Source organism: Rhinolophus hipposideros, assembly GCF_964194185.1.
Source record: "Rhinolophus hipposideros genome assembly, chromosome: 8".
NCBI classification, from domain to species: domain Eukaryota; kingdom Metazoa; phylum Chordata; class Mammalia; order Chiroptera; family Rhinolophidae; genus Rhinolophus; species Rhinolophus hipposideros.
In genome coordinates this window covers 71,230,877-71,251,060 of record NC_138054.1, presented here as the reverse complement: position 1 = coordinate 71,251,060, position 20,184 = coordinate 71,230,877, and the positions used below count along the sequence as shown (strand labels likewise).

Sequence of the window (20,184 nt, the reverse complement as noted above, 5' to 3'; positions counted from 1 at the left end):
AGTATGTGTTTGAAGAAGTATGACAACAGCCGGAATACCACTTAGGAGGGCATGGGGTTCATCCAAATGACAAATGATGAGTGGCTAAACAAAGGCGGTAGTATGGATTTTTTTAAATCAACTTAATTGAAGTGTAATTTACATGAAATGAACTGCATACATTTAAAATGTGGAAGTCAATGAGTTTGACAAGTGTAAACATCATGTAACCACAATCTAGAGAGAACATTTTAATCAGCCCCAAAAGTTGGTTCATGTTCCTTTGCAGCAAATTCCTGCCTCCATCCTCAGGCTCAGGCAACCACTGATTGGTTTTCTGTCACCATTAGTTAGTTTGGGCTTTCTCATATTTCATATCAAAGGAATCTTATACATACTACTTTTGTTTCTGGCTGCTTCCACACAACATAACGTCTTTCAGATTCATCCATGATTGTGTATATCAGTAGTTCATTTCTTTTTATTACCAAGTAGTATACCATTATAGAGATAGATATACCAAAATTTATTTATCCATTCATCTATTCATAGAGATTTAAGTTGTTTTCAGTCCTCAGCTTTTATAAAGCTGCTATAAATGTTTGAATACAAATGTTTCTGTAAACATGTCTTAATTTATCATGGGTAAATACTTAGAGGTATTTATTGATATACATGTAAGTGTATGTTTAACTTTATGTGAAACTTGAATTGTTATCCAAAGTGGCGGTATCATTTTGTATTCCCACCAGCAATGTATGACAACTTCATCAATACTTGATTATCTTGGTCTTTTCATTTTTTGTGATTCTAATGGTATCTCGCTATGATTTAATTTGCATTTTTCCGATGACTAATGAGGTTGAACATCTTTTCATGCATTTATTGGCCAGTCATATATTTTCTTTGGTTAAGTTTATTCAAATCTTTCTTCATTTTTTACAACTTTATTAATGTATAATTGACGTACAGTTAACTGAACACATTTAAAGTGTACAATTTGATAAATTTTGATGTATGTGTATACCTATGAAACCATCACCACAATCAAGATAATGAACATATCCATCACATCCAAAGATTCCTCACGCTCCTCTGTAACCCTTCCTCCTCCCCAGGAGGAGACTCCTCCCCAGGAGACCACTGCTCTGCTGCCTCTCACTATAGTTTGTATTTTCTACAATTTTATATAAATAGAATCACACAGAATGTACTCTTTTTTTGTCTGGCTTCTTTCACTCAGCAAAATTATTTTGCTATTCATCCATGTTGCTATGTGTATTAATAATTCTGGCCTTACGACTGCTGAGTGGCATTCTGTTATATGAATATGCCACAATTTGTTTATTCATTCACCAACAGATAAACATTGGCATTGATTCCAGTTTGGGCTATTACAGATTGAGCTGTTATAAATATTCCTCTACAAGCCTTTGTATGACCATATTCTTTCATTTCTCTTAGGTAAATACCTATGAGTAGATTGCCTGGGAATATGGAAGGTGTACCTTTAGCTTTTTAATAAATTGCCAATTACCCAAAGTTGTGTCACTATATAGTCCCACCACCAGAGTCAGCATTCCAGTTGTCCTACGACATTGCCAGAATTTGGTGTAGGAAATCTTTTTAATTTTGCCATTATTGAGGTGTGTAGTAACATCTTACTGTGGTTTTAACTTGCATTTTCCTAATGATTAATGATGTTGAACATCTTTTCATGTACTTATTGGACATCTTTGGTGGACAATCTGCTCAAATCCTTTGCTTTATCATTAGTTTTCTGAGTTACAAGTGCTCTTTATGTATTCTAGAAATAAGTCCTTTGTTAGGTATTTAATTTGCAAATATGTTTTCCCAGTCTTTTTTTTTTTTAACAGGACTTTATTGGGGAACAGTGTGTACTTCCAGGACTTTTCCAAGTCACGTTCTTGTCCTTTCAATCTTAGTTGTGGAGGGCACAGCTCAGCTCCAGGTCTAGTTGCAGGGGGCGTAGCCCACCATCCCTTGTGGGAGTCGAACTGGCAATTTTGTGGTTGAGAGCCTGCGTTCCAACAAACTGAGCCATGTGGCCACCCAGGAGCAGAGCGGAAGATCATTGACTTCATTCTAGTTGCAGAGGGCACAGCTCACTGGCCCATGTGAGAATCGAACCGGCAGCCCCGTTGCCCAGAGCTCACACTCTAACTGAGCCACGACTTTTCATCTTTCTTGATGGCGTCTTTTAAATAGCAAAAGATTGTCATTTTGATGAGCTCCAGTTTATCAATTTTCCTTTTATGTTTCATGTTTTTAGTGATTTATTTATTCATTCATTCATCAATAAGATCCCAAAAAATAGTCTCCGGTATTTCCTTCTACAAGATTTATAGTTTTTGAAGTCTTTGACTACTAACTCCAACATCTGAATCAACGCAGAGTCGGTTTCTATTGACTGTGTGTGTGTTTTTGCCCCCTGAATATGGGGGTCACTCTTTCCTATTCCTTTGCATGTCTAATAATTATTTGAATACTAGACAACATTTTATCTAATACATGTAGTGACTCTGGATTCTATGATATTTTCCTTGGGACTGTTTGGGGTATTTTTTTTTCTAGTAGGCAAGTAACTTATCTGGACTTAAACTGTAAACTTTGCTTCCCCTGCAACATGCAGCAACTGATACGTCTGTGTAACTCTTGCAGCTGCTTTTTTAGCCTGGCCCCCTGCAGGTCTTCTTATGTAATCTGATGATTGGCCAAAAATTTGGCCATAGATTGTGCTCAGATTTGGGGCCTGCTCTGACTGTGCTTTCTTTACTTCTGGAGAATACTCCCTAATTTTCCGTCCTCTGACACCTCAAGTCAGTAAGACTTCAGATTTCTGCCACCTGAGCTATGTCGTTTAAAAGGCAACAAACTCACAGCGCTCACCTGGTGTCGGTCTGTCTTTCAAAGACAGAACTCTGCCTCTCTGACCCCTGCTTGCTTTCTCACCAGGCCCTCCTGAATCTCCCCATGCAGGTGTAATTTAGAGGGTCAGCCAGGGATTTTAGCAGGGTTTATAGTTAGGTTATGGGTTTCACCCTCCTTTACAGCTTTCTTACTTTCAAGGAGCTTTCTCCTCCCTTTACATTTCTGGGTAATTTTTCTATCCTAAAATCTGTTCTTTGCCACCATAAAAAAGTAAGACTGAGGTTTTCCACGGCTACTTCTCTCTGAAGTAGGGGTTGGTGAATGCCCTCAGGCAAAAATTTTAAAAAGCTGTAAACTCACAGTTCTTATCACTTCCAGTTGCAGTTATACAAGAGTAAACCCTCAAAAAAAAAAAAAAAAAGTAAACTCTCCTCTAGATTCTGTCTGCTTTTGGATCCTTTCCAGTTTCTTTAAATATACTTTTTACATATTTTATAATTATTATCTGTTGGGAGGGAGGGGGTTCAGGAGACCACTTTATTCTGCCACCATTACTGAAAATTCCCCCTGCGGGATGAATTTTAAAATATTAAGGATCTAGTATTTGTGAAGTTGAAATGCATCTCAGGCATAGGGAAAAGAATTTAAGATGACTCCCATGTTTCTAGTTTGAGAGGGACTAACTATAGCAGTGTCAAAAACTAAAATAGACTACACAGTGGCTTTAAGAAATAACATGCAAGTTATGTTTTAGACATACTGAATCTGAAGTACCTCTGGGAAATTCAAATAGAGATCTAGACTTGGAATCAAGTTCCCAAAGATAGTAGCTGAAGCCATGGGAGTAAATGAGCTTGCTCAAGAAGAATATGTAAGTAAAAGAAATAGAGGCTCAAAAATAGAATATGTGGTAATACCAATGTTTAAGACGTGAGCAAATGAAATGACCCACAAAACTGACTACAAAGGAATGATCAGAGAGAAGAACAAAACAGGAAAGAGTTATAGCAAGAAAAAGGAGACAACTATAACCTGTATGAAACAATGCAGAGGTTTAATCAGATGAGGACTCAAAACAATATATTACACTTGTCAATTGTGAGGTTACTGGTGACCCCCCCCATAAGAGCAGCTTGGAAACCAAATTTCACAAGGCGGAGGACTGTATGCAAGGGAATGAAGAAGGAAAAGCAAGTGTAGACTATGCTTCAAATTTTTGGATGAAAAGGAAGAGAGAACAATGTAAGAGTAACTAAAGATGCAGGGGGATAAGACCAAGGATATATCTGGAAGGACTGAATTTGAACAATAAACACCATGCTCTCAGACTGAAAAGACAATCAGCTTAGGCTACTGCACAAACATTTAGGAGAGAGCATCTGGGCCCAATCTGGGGAAGTGAATATCAGAGAAGCCATCCTAGAAGAATAATTGGTAGTTAAGTCTTGATGAATAAGTAGTAGTTCAGCAAGTGAATGCCAAAAGGTAGATTTCTGCTGCTAGTCAAGATGGAGTAATAGGGATCAGATTTATCACCCCATCTGAAACAATTAGAAAACCAGACAAAATATGTGAAACAGCACTCAAGACACTGACATCAGGCATGAAGAAAAGCAATTCCTAGAAATGAAAAACAAATAAAACAAGCCCTATGACTGCCCCAGCTCACTGTCTAGAGAAAGTTTCTAGGCCACAGCTCAGGAAGAGGAAATCCAGAGAGAAACTGGCAGTCTCCCTGAGTTGAAGAGATGTAGCTGGGAGTCTGGGAGAGGAGAGAGCTGCAGAGACAGAACTGTAAAGATCTGCAGAGGATCCCCTAAAGTATTCAACTGAGTATTAACCATCTCATGTGTGTATGGAAACTACCCAACGCCAGAGAAAGAACTACCCAAAATGAGTACAGGGCACAATACCCAGAGTTATCAACATGGGCTAAAATAATACCTATTCCAAAAAGCCAGAATAGAAAACTTCATAATTCATGGGGCATCAGAGTACTAAGAAACGTCTTGCCTCAATAGTGTGAAAGAATTAACCCTAAGTTAAATGGAGCTCTAGGCCCACATAACAAAATTTAAAAATAAGACACAAAAGGATCCCACAGTTTGCAAATAATTTAACCATATCCCATAATAGATTCAAGAATGTCTACACAGGGGCCGCCGGTAGCTCAGCTGGCTAGAGGGCAGTGCTCTTAACAACAAGGTTGCTGGTTCGATCCCCACATGGGCCACTGTGAGCTGCGCCCTCTGCAACTAGACTGAAACAACTACTTGACTTGGAGCTGATGGGTTCTGGAAGAACACACTTAAAATAAATAAAAGTTTTTTTGAAAAAAAAGAATACCTACAGAAAAATATCCAACACCCAACTGGGAAAAATTTACAATGTCTGACACCCAATCAAAAAGTATCAAAGAAGCAGGAAAATAAATCCTATATTGAGGAAAAACATCAAGTATTTAAAACTTTGTTAACTACCTTGTAATCCAATCCCCACCTTGCTTTCTCCCACCTCCAAGTAATCTTCCTTACATTTCCAGCTTAATTTCAAATGCATAAAAGAAACTGCAAAACTATTATTCTCCAGAGCATTTGAGATCTTACCCTCCTGGCATATGTTAGCAGTTTGGTTCAAGTAAACTCTTATAAAAAGTCTCTAAAAATATTAAAATAAATAAATAAAACTGACTCAGAAATAACACAGATGACAGAACAGACAAGGATATTAAGAAAATTATTTTAAAAAGGAAAATTATTGATTGTATTCCGTATGTTCATGAAGCTGTAAGAAAGACTGCATATATTGAGTAGAGACATGGAGGACATGTTAAAAAAAAAAAAGACCCAAATCAAGCTCCTGGAGATGAATATTACAATGTATAAGATGAAAAATACACTGTAGAGATTCAATGGCACAGTAAACAATGCAGAAGAAAAGGTTAGTAAACTTGAAGACATAACAATAGAAACTATTCAAAATGAAACACACAGAAAAGACTTTAAAGAAATTAACAAATTACAGGGCAGATTTTGGTGTCCAAATACGCTTTCAACTGTAGTTATTAAGGGAAGATGGAATACAGAAAAATATTTGAAGTAATAATGGTCAATAATTTCCAAATTTGATGAAAACTACAAAATCATATTTGAACCAAGATTTGAGAAGTTCAACAAGCTCCAAACACAAGAAACAAAGAAAACCACACTAAGGAATAATATAATCAAATTGCTTAAAAACAATGATAAAGAGAAAATCATAATACTAACCAGAGCAAAAAAAAACACATTATGTATAGAGGAACAAACATAAAAACTACAGCAGATTTCTCAATAGAAACAACACAAGCTAAAAGACACTGTCACAGTATCTTTAAAGTACTGAAAACAAAAACAAAAACAGAAAAACCCTCCCAACCTATAATTACTTACACAGTGAAAATATTTTTCAAAGATGAAGTTCAGTGAAATAAAGACCTTTCAGGCATACAAAAGTTGAAAGAATTCATCACCACAAACCTACACTACAAGAAATAATAAAGGAAGTCCTTCAAGACAAAGAAAAATGATACCAAATGGAAACCTGTATCAACACAAAGTAATAAAGAGCACTGGAAATAGTAACTAATTTGTTATATTTTTTATTATTTAAATCTCTTTAAAAGATAATTGATTGTTTAAAGCAAAAATTACAATATACAATGGGATTTATATCACATGTAGGAGTAAAATGTATAAAAACAACAGCAAAAGGCTGGGAAAAAAAAAAGGAAGCATACTGCCGTAAGGTCCTTATACTATGCAAATGATAGTAAAATATCAATTTAAGGTAAAATATCAATTGAAGGTAGTCCTTGATAAACTAAAGATGTGTACTATAAATTCTATAGCTACCAGTAAAACTATACAACAATTATAGAAGAATTATAACTATGTATTAATTTTCTTATTGCTGCTGTAAAAAATTACCACACACTTAGCAGCTTAATCCACACAAATTTATTATCTTACAGTTCTGTAGGATGGAAATCCAACACAGATCTCACTGGGCTAAAATCAAGGGGTTGGCAGGGTTGTGTTCCTTTCTGGAGACTTTAGGAGAGAATCTGTTTCCTTTTCTTTTCCAGTTATAGGGGCCACCCACTTTCTTTGGCTCATGGTCCCCTTCCTCCATCTTCAAAGCAAGCAATGTTACATCTCTCTATCCTTCCATAGTTGTATCTTCCTCTTCCACTTTTAAGAACCCTTGTGATTGAATTGTGCCTACCTGGAAAATGCAGGATAATGTCTCTATTTTATGGTCGGCTGTTTAACAACCTTAATTTCATCTGCAACCCTAATTCCTCTTTGCTTTATAACATAACATATTCACAGGTTCCTGGACCAAGACACTGACATCCTTGGGGGAAGAAGGACATTATCCTGCTTACCACAACTAAGAATTCAACAAAAAGAGGTAAAATGGAATATAAAAATACCCCCCAAAATAGGAATAAAATAAACAAAGAACGCACAGAACAGAAAATAAATACTAAGTTGGTAGATTTGAATCCAATCACATTAATAATCACATTAAATGGTCTAAACACTCCAATTAATTAGTGGAGACTGTCAGATTGGATAAAAAGCAACACCTGGCTATATGCAGCCTATAATAAATCTACTTAAAATATAAAGACACAAATAGGTTAAACGTAAAAGAATGGAAAAAGATATATTATGCTAATACTAATCAAAAGAAAGTCTGAGTGGCTATATTATTATGAGACAAAACAGATTTGAGAGCAAAGAATATTACCAGAGATTAAGAGGATAATTTTATAATGATAAAGGGGTCAATTCATCAAGAAGACATAATAATCCTAAGCATGTATACATCTAATAATAGAACTACAAAGTACATGAAGCAAAAGCTGGTCTAACAGTAAGAAGAAACAGATATATCTACAAATACAGTGTGATATTTTATTACTTCTCTAAATAACTGATAGAAATTAATAGAAAATAAGGATATAGAAGATCTGAACAATACTAACCAATTTGACCTGACATTTATAGACCACTCACCCAACAATAATAGCAGGATACATATTCTTTCCAAGTGTATGTGCAATATTTACCAGACTAGACCATACTGTGAGCCATAAAACAGGTCTCAATAAACTTAAAGGGATTAAAGTCATACAATGCTCACTGGCTACCATGGCATTAAATTACCTATCAATAAAACAATACAGAAAATCCCCCCAAATATTTGAAAACTAAATAACATATTTCTAAATAACCAAGGGTCAAAGCAGTAGTCAAAGGGAAATTTTGAAGCATTTTGAACTGAATGAAACTGTAAACATAAAATATCAAAATCTGTAAAATATGGCTAAACCAGAATTTAGAGGGAAATTTATAGCACAAAATGCCTATGTAACGCCTATGTTTGAAAAGGAGGTCTCTTGGGGGGAGGGGGGATTATCACTGGGTGAGGGATATAAATGATAAATGTCTAACTATTACATTGTTTCCTATACCTGAAACTAATAAAAATAAATAAATAAAAAGAAATAAAAAGAAAGAAAAGGAAGTCTCAAATCAATCACCTCAGATTACATCTTAAGAAACTAGAAAAAGAACAAATGGAATCTGAGAAACAATAAAGCAGAAGAAATAATCAAGATTAGAGCAAAAACTAATGAAACAGAAAATTTTAGAAAAGCAATAGAGAAAAATGAATGAAACCAAAAATGGTCTTTGAGAAAATGTAGCTGGTCTGATTAGTAGGAGAGAAAAGGAGAAGGAAGGATGGGGTATGGGGGAGGACACAAATTACTAGTATCAGAAATGAGAAAGGTAACATCACTACAGGTTCTACAGATATTAAAAGGGCAATAAGGGAATACTGTGAACAACTTTATGCCAATAAATTTGACTACTGGGATAAAATGCACAAATTCCTTGAAAGACACAATCTGTCAAAGCTTACTATAGATATATAGATAACCTAGATAGCTATGTATCTATCGTATTCATTGAATTTGGAGTTTAGAATTTCTCCAGGCCCGGATGGCTTCAATTATATTGAATAGTTAAATAACAGAAGTACCAATTTTATACAGCTCTTCTAGAAAATTAAAGCAGACTGAAAACTTTTCAACTCATTCTGTAAGACCGCATTACTCTGATGTTAAAACCAAACAAAGATGTTAAAAGATAAGAAAACTACAGGTTACAATCCCTCATGAATCCCTCAAGATGCAAAAATTCATAACAAAAATTTAGTAAATCAAATATAACAATATATAAAAAGGATAATATATCATGACTAAGTGGGGTTTATCCCAGGAATACAAGGTTGGGTTAACATTCAAAATCAATCAAGTTATTCACCATATTAGCACACTAAAAACAATGACCCACATGATTATCTCAATAGATGAAGAAAAAGCATGTGACGAAATCCAACATTTTTCCTGATACAAATTCACATCAAACTAGGAATAGAAAGGAACTTCCTCCACCTGATAAAAGACATCTTTAAAAAACCCACAGCTGGGCCGGCCCGGTGGCTCAGGCGGTTGGAGCTCCGTGCTAACTCCGAAGGCTGCCTGTTCGATTCCAGTGGGCTCTCAACCACAAGGTTGCCAGTTTAATTCCTTGACTCCCCCAAGGGATGGTGGGCTGTGCCTCCTGCAACTAGCAACGGGACCTGGAGCTGAGCTGCGCCTTCCACAACTAAGACTGAAAGGACAACAACTTGAAGCTGAACGGCGCCCTCCACAACTAAGACTGAAAGGACAACAACTTGAAGCTGAACGGCGCCCTCCACAACTAAGATTGAAAGGACAACAACTTGACTTGGAAAAAAGGCCTGCAAGTACACACTGTCCCCAATAAAGTCCTGTTCCCCTTCCCCAATAAAAAAAAAAAAAAAAAAAAAAAAACCCCACAGCTAACATCATACTTAATGGTGAAAGACAGAATGACTTCCCCTAAGATCAAGAACATGGCAAGGAGTCCGCTTTCACCACTTCTATTCAACACTGTATTGGATGTCCTAGTCCAATACAGTGCAGTAGGCAAGAAAAAGAAATAAAAGGTATCCTGATTAGAAAAGAAGTAAAATGGTCTTTATTCAGACCACAAGACATATACATACATATAGGTGTGTGTGTGTGTGTGTGTGTGTGTGTGTATTTCTATGGAATCCACAAAAAAGCTACCAAAATGAAAAAGTGAATTTAGCAAGGTTTCAGAATACAAGATCAATATATAAAAAGTAATTGTACTTCTATACAACACCAACAAATAGAATCTGAATTTTTTTAAATATCAATTATAATAGCATCAAAAATACAAAATACTTAGGGATAAGTTGGACAAAAGATGAGCACGATCTGTCTTCTAAAAACTACAACACATTGCTTACAGAAATTAGAGGTGACTTAAATAAATGGGAAGATACACTGTGTTCATGGATCAGTAGACTCACTATTATTATTAGGCTGTCAATCCTCCCCAAATTGACCTACAACCCCACCATAATCCCAATCAAAATCAAAGAGGGCTTTTTAAAAGAAATTGACAAGATGATTTTAAAATTTATATGAAAATACAAAGGACCTAGAAGAGCCAAAACCATTTTGATAACAAAGTACAAACTTGTAAGATTTACACTGTCCAATTTAAAGACTTACTACAAAATCATCAAGACAGTGTGGTGCTGAGGTCAACATAAACAAATAGATCAATGGAACCAAACAGGGTACAGAAATAGATTTATGAACATAGGGTTGACTGATTTTCAATAAAAGTCAAAAGAAATTCAGTGGAGAAAGAATGGAAAAAATACGGTGCACACACAATTGGATTTTCATATGCCAATAACAAAACAAAACCCTTCCATCCATAGCTCCCACCATGTACAAAAGAAGTCTAGACCTAAATTTAAAACCTAAAACTATAAAACTTATACTTAGGAGAAAATCTTTCTTAGATGTAACACATAAAGCATTATCCATTTAAAAAAAACTGATAAACTGGACATCATCAAAATTAATATCTGCTCTTCAAAAGACACTGCTAAGAGAATGAAAAGACGAGACACAGACTGAGAGAGAATATTTGCAAATCACATATCTGATAAATGACTTACATGCAAAATATATGTAAGAAAATCCAATTTTTTAAAATGGGGAAAAATATGAACAATTTACAAAAAAAAAAAGGATGGCAAATAAGAAAATGAAACAATACTCAACATCATTATTCATTAAGGAAATACAAATTAAAAGCACAATGTGATACTATCACACAGTCTAAAATTAAAAAGACTCACCATACCAAGTGCTGGTGAGAATGTAGAGCAACTGGAACTTTCATACATTTTAGTGGGAGTGTAAAATGGTACAACTGTTTGGAAAACAGTTTGGCAGTTTCTTAAAACACTAAATACATAACTACAATATGATCCAGCCATTCCATTCCCAGGTATACACACCCAAGAGAAATTAAAACACATGCCCATACAAATACTTACACACAAATGTTCCTAGCAGCTTTATCTGTAGCTAAAGTCTGGAAACAATCCAAAAATCCATCAACAGGTGAATGGATAAACAATTATGACAGATCCACACAATGGAACACTACTCAGTATAAAAGGAACCAACTACTGACACACACTCCAACAATGACCAATGTCAGAACATTACGCTAAGTGAAAGAAGCCAGACAAAAGGCTACATAGTGCATGACTCCGTTTATATGAATAGTCCAGAAAAGGCAAATTTATGGAGACAGATTAGTGGGTGCCTGGAGCTGGGGGTGGGAGTGGAGATGTCACAAGGAAACTTTTGAGCAAATAGGCACAAAGGATATTTTGGGGGTGACAGAAATGTTAAACTGGATTGTGGTGATGATGTACAACTCTACACATTTACTAAAATCACTGACTTTATGCTCAAAAGGAGTTTTATGGTACGTAAAGAGTACATAATGTATGATTCCATTTATTTTTAAATTCTAGAAAATCTATAACAACCTAAAGCAGATCAGTGGTTGCCTAGGGGTAAGGGAGGGAATGGGAAGGACAAATTACAAAGGGACAGGCAGAAACTTTGTGGGTAATAGATACCTTTTATGTGGTGATGGGTTTTATGGTTATATACATATGTCAAAACTAATCAAATTGTACACTTTAATGCATGCAGTTAATATGTTCATTATATTTTAATAAAGCTGTTTTTAAAAAGTGTGGTATCCACAGAAGAGCAGACATTCAGTGTGGCTGGAGTGGAAAGTAGAAGGGAGTAACAAAAGAACCATTCACCCATCAAACATGTAATTTTAATGGCTACACAATATTCACTTTCTCATTATTAGACAGACTGTTTCCACTTTTTTATTAAATAAACAGCACCTCATCATTGTGTGCAAAGCTCTTTATTTAGGAATTACTGCTTTAGAATAGATTCCCAGAAGTAGAAATATGAATTATTTTTAAGGCAGATAGATTTTTATTTATAAAGAAACAGCTTATTATTATTATGTTTAAAGAAACAGGAAAAGGAAATATGGAGCAAATTATTTTACTTCAGAAACTAGGAAGTAATAGTGAAATTTTTAGGGGATGACATAGGGTTGGGGACACTTGGGTGGAATTTCCTTAGGTAATCTTTTCTGGCACTTCACAGAAATCATAAATATTAACCCAATCCTGAACAACCATAAGTCATATAATCATGCCCCAGGTGCATACATCTATTTCTTCTTCAAAGAAGCTTTATTCAGAGTGATGAAAAGTTTTTTTTTGTTGTTTTTTTTTTGTTGCGAGCCCACTGGCCCATGTGGGAATCGAACCGGCAGCCTTCGGAGTTAAGAGCATGGAGCTCTAACCGCCTGAGCCACCAGGCCGGCCCGATGAAAAGTTTTTATTCATATTCTCTTTCTCCATCGCTCCAGTTCTCTCTCCCTCCTTTTCCCTCCTCCTCACTCCCAGTCTGGGGCTACCATCTCCAAATCAAGCAAGCAAACCCCAGTGAATAACACCATAATTCAAGATAACAAAAAAACTCTCCATCACAGGCTAGGAGACTACAGGGCCACACATCGGATATTCACACTTATCTGGATCATATCATCACAATCCAAGTAGGGGCCCTCCTTGGTAAGACATACGCTACCCTGGTGTCTATTTAATATTAAAGAACGATTCACAAAAATTCAGTTTTCCATACATTCTGATTTGAGACACAACTATATTAAAACGAAAACTACCACTGTCATGACCAAAAATCCAACTAGAGCGAAGATGGTGTCTTCTTACACTAGCAAAGCTGATGGAGTTTAAAGACACATCCCAATCCAATTCTGGGTAACTGTAAAGATGAGGCTGGAGAACATGGCAGGGTTCATGTGTGCAGTAGTTAGTTAATCACAAAATGATGTCTTCTCAGAGTCTCTCTAGAGAAAGTAAAACCACTAATGAAGGGAGAAAGGAGAAAGGATGGCAGGAGTGTCAACGAAGAGAGGGCTGCTTTTGAGACTTTTTCCCATGGCTCAAGTTCAGCCAATTAGCAAGGATCTGTTAATGGATTCACAGCAAAACCCTCATCACCTCCTGCTTTCTAAGTTAACTCACAAAGTTGCCAACAAACACATTTTCGAATTTCATTTCACATAGTAAAAACCGGACAAGCAGATAAAAGAACCAGAATACTTAGGAGGTTATAGGAGAAAGTGAGCAGCTAGCGGTATGGTGGAAAAGAAAGGAAAGAAAAAGAAAAAGAAAAACAAAAAGAAAAACAAAAACAAAAAGAAAAAAAAGAAAGAAGGAAGGAAGGAAGGAAAGAAGCAGGCAGAAAGAAAGAAAAGCTACTATGGCTGAGGCACTAATACTTTAGAAAAAGGAAAAGTACAATAGCAGGAATTTCTGCACACCCCCACACAATAAGGAAACAGGTTGCCCAGGTTTTCTCTCAGTGCATTCAGCCACTCATGGAAGATTAGAACGGGGTGGGGAGGTGGGGTTGGGGGAGGGCTAGTGAATATATGCACACAGCCAGTACTGGTCACTGAGGGGTGAGAAACCCATACAAATTATACAGGCCAGAAGGCTGAAGGGGTCTTGGGGCTACAAAATTTTTGGTATCTGCTGCTGAGGATGAGAATTTGGCGGGGAGAGGGAGGACTAGGCCCTGAGGGATTCCAAATTTGTCAGGAAACAATAGCCAGAAGAATAAATGAACTCTTGGCAAAAATTTCACAAGCCTAACGGATTAAAGGAAAGATTTAAAAATAAAAACAAAAAGAAAGCAACCCAGCAAAAACCCTGAAAAACAAAACAAACAAAAACCAAAGTCCGGATGAAGGGAAACAGAACTGCTTGGGTTTCTGTCCTTGGTTATGCAAGGCTCTCCTCTGTTGCTGCCCACACCCCACGCCTCTGTCTCCTGGTAAGAGGTAAGCTCTGGCCTTACATACAGTCAGCACAAGAGTTTTCCTCGGTGAAAACAAGGCGGCAGAGAGCTGTGCAAGGGCTTGCGTAGCTCATTTATCCTCTCAGTCATTTCCACAGAAAGCCACTGGCTTGTAGGGGGTGAAATGCTGTGATTATTCACTGGAATCGGGGAGACAGGGACGGCAGAGAGGAGGATCTCAGTCTTCCCAAAGTCAAACCTTGTATGTGGGGATAATGAAGTGGACCTTCATTTCCTGGGCTCAAAGAGAACGCGCCTTCTCTTTTCACAAAGCAAGACTGACAGCAATTTAATTGCCAGCAGCTGAAATGCTTGGACTGCAAATGTTCCAGCATCCAATCAACAAGCCTTCATGCTCCTCCTGCTCACAATTCAGGGGCTCATGCCATAGAAAGGATGCAGTAATTAAACCAAGCAGTACCAGCTTCTTCTTTAAATTGAGAAAGGGAAATAAATTGGTGATATTCCTTTCCACTTTTGGAACTGCAAATGCTCCACAATGCCTGCTCTTGGATACAATATATGCATGTTTCCAAATGAATGAAAAGTGCTACTGATAACACAAGGCCTTTATAGCTCACCAGGCATTTCCGGCAAGACAAGAGCAATTTATGGTACAATTTCTTCCCCCTCTGGATGCAGAGTTGCCTGACCTACCTTAGAGAAAACAGTACACACTAGAAACAAATGCCACTGGCCAGTCATCCCTGATTAGAAGGAGAAGACCTGCAGTGTATACATTTCTTTTCCTTTCCCTTGTGCATTAGGCAGAAGTTTGAACTGCAAGTCCTCTCCTAAAAGAAACGCCTGCCAGCTAACCATTCTGAATGCACAGGTGATCCTGCCACTCTCAAGAGCTATCCACAGGCCTCCAGGATAAGAATCCAAGCTCCCAAGTATAGCAAACGTGAGGTCAAATAAAACTTGTTCGGATCTGAAGATTTCATTTAGCCCATTTTTTAGCAACGCTTGCAATGCTCAACATGTAATAGCAAACTATGTAATGCCTCTGTGCACAAAGGCCCACTGCCATTTTGAAGGCTCATAGTTCAAGTTCAATATTCCTCCCCCACATCCACCTACCCTCTATGTTAGACCGTAAAGCTTGATCCTGTTCACTAGCAGCAACTTATTCTGCCCACTGCTGAGAACAAGAAAAAACTCCCCAGCCAATACAGGACCTAGCTTCCAACACACACCTGAATTCTATAAGGCCCAAGTTTGAATTTTCACCATCTTCCAGGAGACTATCAGGCCTAAATCTTTCTAATTTTTCTAATTTTTCTAATTTTACTGGTCCATTTCTAATTTTATTGATCATAATTATCCTATAGTGTGCTGGAGGCAGTTCACGTGAGCTGACTGTACCCATCTCTCCCAACTGTGATCAGTGACTTCATGTTGGTAGCTTGAAATTGGTCATGGTGGCAGTATTTACATCATGGAAACTGGCAAAGTCTGTAACTCAGGGTTTGTTTTTGTTTTCTGGGGAAAACCCAGCTGTTAAACATGTATTATACTAAATGGTTATTCCTACAATCATCTATACTCCCTCTCCTGTGAGATCAAACCTTTTCTTTCTTCCAAAAATTCCACTGAATTGTCTAGAATTTCTACTCCATTATCAAAAACTCACCTATATGCTCAGTCAGTTCATGCTTTGTTCTGTATACCTCCTGCAGGACAGGCTACATAATTTGCAGGATCTGGTGCAAAATGAAAATGCAGGGTCTCTTGTTCAAAAATTATTAAGAATTTCAAGACAATGACAGCAGAGCATTAAACCAAGAACAGGGCCTTTCTCGGGGTGGAGACTTGACAACTGCACAGGTCATGTGCCCATACCCTAGTCCCTGCCCGTCTGTTCTTAACTGTAAGCCGTCCCTCCCCTGAGGATGCTGTTTCCCATGTATCTCTGCAATATGATGGCTACTCATTCTCCCATACTTTAGGATTGAAAGTGGGGTCCTGCGGGGTCCTGTTTTATCTGCTCCCCTTCCCACTGCTCTTTGCAAGCTATCACTCTTCTTCTTTGTAAAAACCTCTTTGCCATCTTGCTGCACTATACTTCAACTCTCATCAAAGCTGTCACCTTGTAACTTCATCATAACTGTCATCTTGCAACTTACTCATTACTCCTCCTACTTTACTGATGGCTGTGACATCTGGTTCTCAAAATTCCTTATCTCAAGTAAGAGGACTGACTCTGGATGGAATCAGACAGTCTGGGTTCAAGTCTCAGTACTCCTACAGTGTTTCCCCAAAAGTAAGACCTAAATGGACCATCAGCTGTAATGCGTCTTTTGGAGCAAAAATTAATATAAGACCCGGTATTATTTTACTATAATAAGACTGGGTCGATATGGTATGATGATATGATATGATGGTATGGTATGGTATGGTATAATATGGTATGGTATGGTATGGTATGGTATGATATACCAGGTCTTATATTAATTTTCGCTCCAAAAGACGCATTAGAGCTGATGGTCCGGCCAGGTCTTATTTTCAGGGAAACATGGTGTACTCATATGCTAGCTATGTTGCCTTGGCCATGTTCCTTAACTTTTCTTTTCCTGAGTTTCCTCATTTGTAAAATAGAGATAAAAGTACTTATAGGACTTGTTTGGATTAAGAGTGAAGGCATGTAAAGGGCTCAGAATGGTACCTGGCACGCAGTAAGTGCTCACCGAGTAAACATTAGCTACTGCCATCATCATGATCATCATTAAAGTCAATCTCCGTGTCTACACGGATAACTCATTTAACATGTTCTTTGAGCTGTTTGTCACCAATAAATTCTCCCCCCTCGACCCCAGCAACCCTCTTCCATAGCTATACCCTAGATCCTAAAATCACCAGAACCTTTCCACCTCCAAATCTTAAATTCAAATATCCCATACCTTGACTATGACCTCCGGTCCTTCCAGGATTCACCTTTACCTATGCCCCTTACATCTGCTTCCCATCATCAAAACCTCTAGATGCCAAACTCCTCTTTCATATGTCTGTCAGCCCCGCCTATCTTTGCCTCATCTCCTATCTTCTTATACTGTCTCTTTCAATCACTTTCTTGCCAACAACCTCAATTTCCATGCCCCAATTTCCTTCTATGCAAGACTGGCAAAGTTCCAATCTTGGATGAATCAAACTATTAGCCCTTTCTTGACAACATTGCTGAGAGCTGCTGAGGAGAATCATACAACTGTAAAGGTCAGTACCACTCTCACAATGCATCTGCATCTTCAATGCTGCCCAGCAATCTGTTTCCTTACCTACTTTGCAATCTCCTACCCTTCACAATGGTTGTTTCAGACCTTTACCACTCTCTAAACCTCTAATTTTCCTGCTTCTACCCACCTATCCCCACTCCACCTACCTCTGCTTCTGCTCTCAGTAACTGATCTATCTCACATCAGAAAAAACAGAAATGAGTTTAGAACTACCAGTTTCCTTCTATCAAACCTAAAAACCCACCCATTTCTTCCTTTCTATCACAATGAAGGAGATGTCTCGCCTCCTGCTTAAGGCTAATCCTGTGCTCTGTGCTCTGGATTCTAACCCACCTGCCCTATAAAGCAATGGTTCTCGAAGTGTGGTTTCCAGACCAGCAGCATCGGCACTCTCCAGGCACTTGTTATAAATGCTAATGCTCAGACCCTGCTCTAGTCCTCTGACTCAGAAACTCTGGAGTTGGGGCCAGCAATCCGTTTTTAACAAGGCCTCCAGGTGATTCTGATGCTAAAGTTTGAGAACCACAGCTCTACGGGATTATTTGTTGTCTATCACCTTTCCTGCACCTTCGACCTCCTTCTGCAGTGCAATGGTTCCCTTGCCCGAAGAGCTTTCTGTTTGCTCCATGTACATTCTCGCCCTTGTCCAGTCTTCTCACCACACAGCAACATATCTGATCTGATCATTCCCTGCTTAAGATAAAGACCAATATTTTAAGAGGGCCTCAAGACTCTTTTCACCCGCTACCCAGCTCTCTTGCTCTGTTTGCCAAACAAAATCAGTCTCTCTCAACTTCTTAATCATGCCATGTTCTAGGGCACTTGACAAACTTTGAAATTATTATTCCCTCTGCCTGAAATGTTCTTGGTCTGTTTCTTTCCCTAACTCCTACTTCTTCTTCAAGTCTCAGCTTAAACTCTCCTCCCTTAGGGTAGCCTACCCTTACCCCTCAGTCTTGATAAGTCCCTGCTAGATGCCCTTATAGCACTCCGCACTTATCCTCTCATAACCTAGATCAAACTGACCATTATTGAATTATTATAAATGTAATGTCTGTTTTCATTGCCAGAGTGTAAGCTCTGTTAGGGCAGAAATCACACTTATCTTATTTACTAGCATAACATTCCCAGGGTCTAGCTTAGCACATTACCTCGCACGTACCGTGTTTCCCCGAAAATAAGACCTAGCCGGACAAGCAGCTCTAATGCGTCTTTTGGAGCAAAAATTAATATAAGACCTGGTCTTATTTTACTGTAATATGAGACCGGGTCTTATAATATAACATGACATAACATAATAACATAATACCGGGTCTGATATGATATGATATATATGATATGATATGACATGACATGACATGATATGATACCGGATCTTACATTAATTTTTGTTCCAAAAGACGCATTACAGCTGATTGTCCGGCTAGGTCTTATTTTCGGGGAAACACGATAGTAAATGTGCAACCAGTACTTGCTGACTGAGCCTTTGCATACATTGTGCCTCTGTGCAGGATATTTTTATTCCCTTTAACCCCTCAGTGAAATCTTACAGATCCTTCAAAAAATAAGTTCAATACCTCTATAAAGTCTTCCCTGCACATATACACCACCTGCCTGCTAAAGTGGATCACTTCCTCTTTTGTGTTCTTACTGTAGTGTTTGTATAACTCTCCTAATGCAACAAGTATACCCTATTATAAATACCTATCTTCACGTCTGAGTCTCCACTGGACTGTAAACTCACTCAGGGCATGGATCATGTCTTCTTTACCTTTGTATCTCTGGTGCCGAGAAGAGTACCTGACGTTGATAATAAGTGTCCATAAATGTTTATGGGCATATTAAGCTGAAGACTGTATCTCTAATATTGCACTGAAAGCTTTTTCTTAATATAAATCTGGGTTCCATTTCTAGGTTTGTTGTTCATTAGCTGCATGATCAAACTGTTTAACCTCTTTGGGCCTCAGTTTCCTCACTAGTAAAACAGGGCTAATAACACCTACTTGGAAATATTGCTATGAAAATTAAACGAAATGACATAGTACAATGATTAGCACACCCAGGGCCCGGCATGCAGCAACCTCCCCACTCTGGCTTCAACCTGACAGAGACACCAGGACAAAACAATTCAGAAATAAGTCACAGCAATCAAGGGAGACTGAGCACAGAGTGAGTCATTCCTTGTCATCATTTGCCCAGGAAGATGAACAATGAAGAAACATAATAAGCAGAATAAACTCTCCTGGTGGTATCTCCCCGGTATACAAAGCTTGGTGAGAATTCACCCCTGAGATCACTTGGCTAACAGCCACATCCACCTCCCAAGCCCAGCAGGCCCCTGTCTTAATCTGCAGAACCAGGCATGGTTACTTCAGACTGGAATAGAAACTACCTCATAAGAGATGTGTTTACAGGCGGGGGATTGCAGGGGGAGGAACTTGACTGCAACCAATCAATCAAGTGTTTTGCAATCTGGCAGAAAACACTGCAGCATCGTTGCTGGAGACTGACCCCCACACAACAGCACTTACCTGAAGCCAAGAACCAGCTTAGACTAGACAATGAGCAGCTTTCTGCTTGTGCCAAAACAAGGGTCAGACTCGCATGGAA

At 38.0% G+C, this 20,184-nt stretch overlaps 1 protein-coding gene across 3 annotated transcripts in view; it reads right to left on the bottom strand.

The window, feature by feature from the left end:
* Window positions 1-20,184, bottom strand: part of KIAA0319L (KIAA0319 like) — an 86,927-nt gene that overhangs the window by 37,316 nt on the left and 29,427 nt on the right. The gene's annotated exons all lie outside the window — the stretch shown is intronic.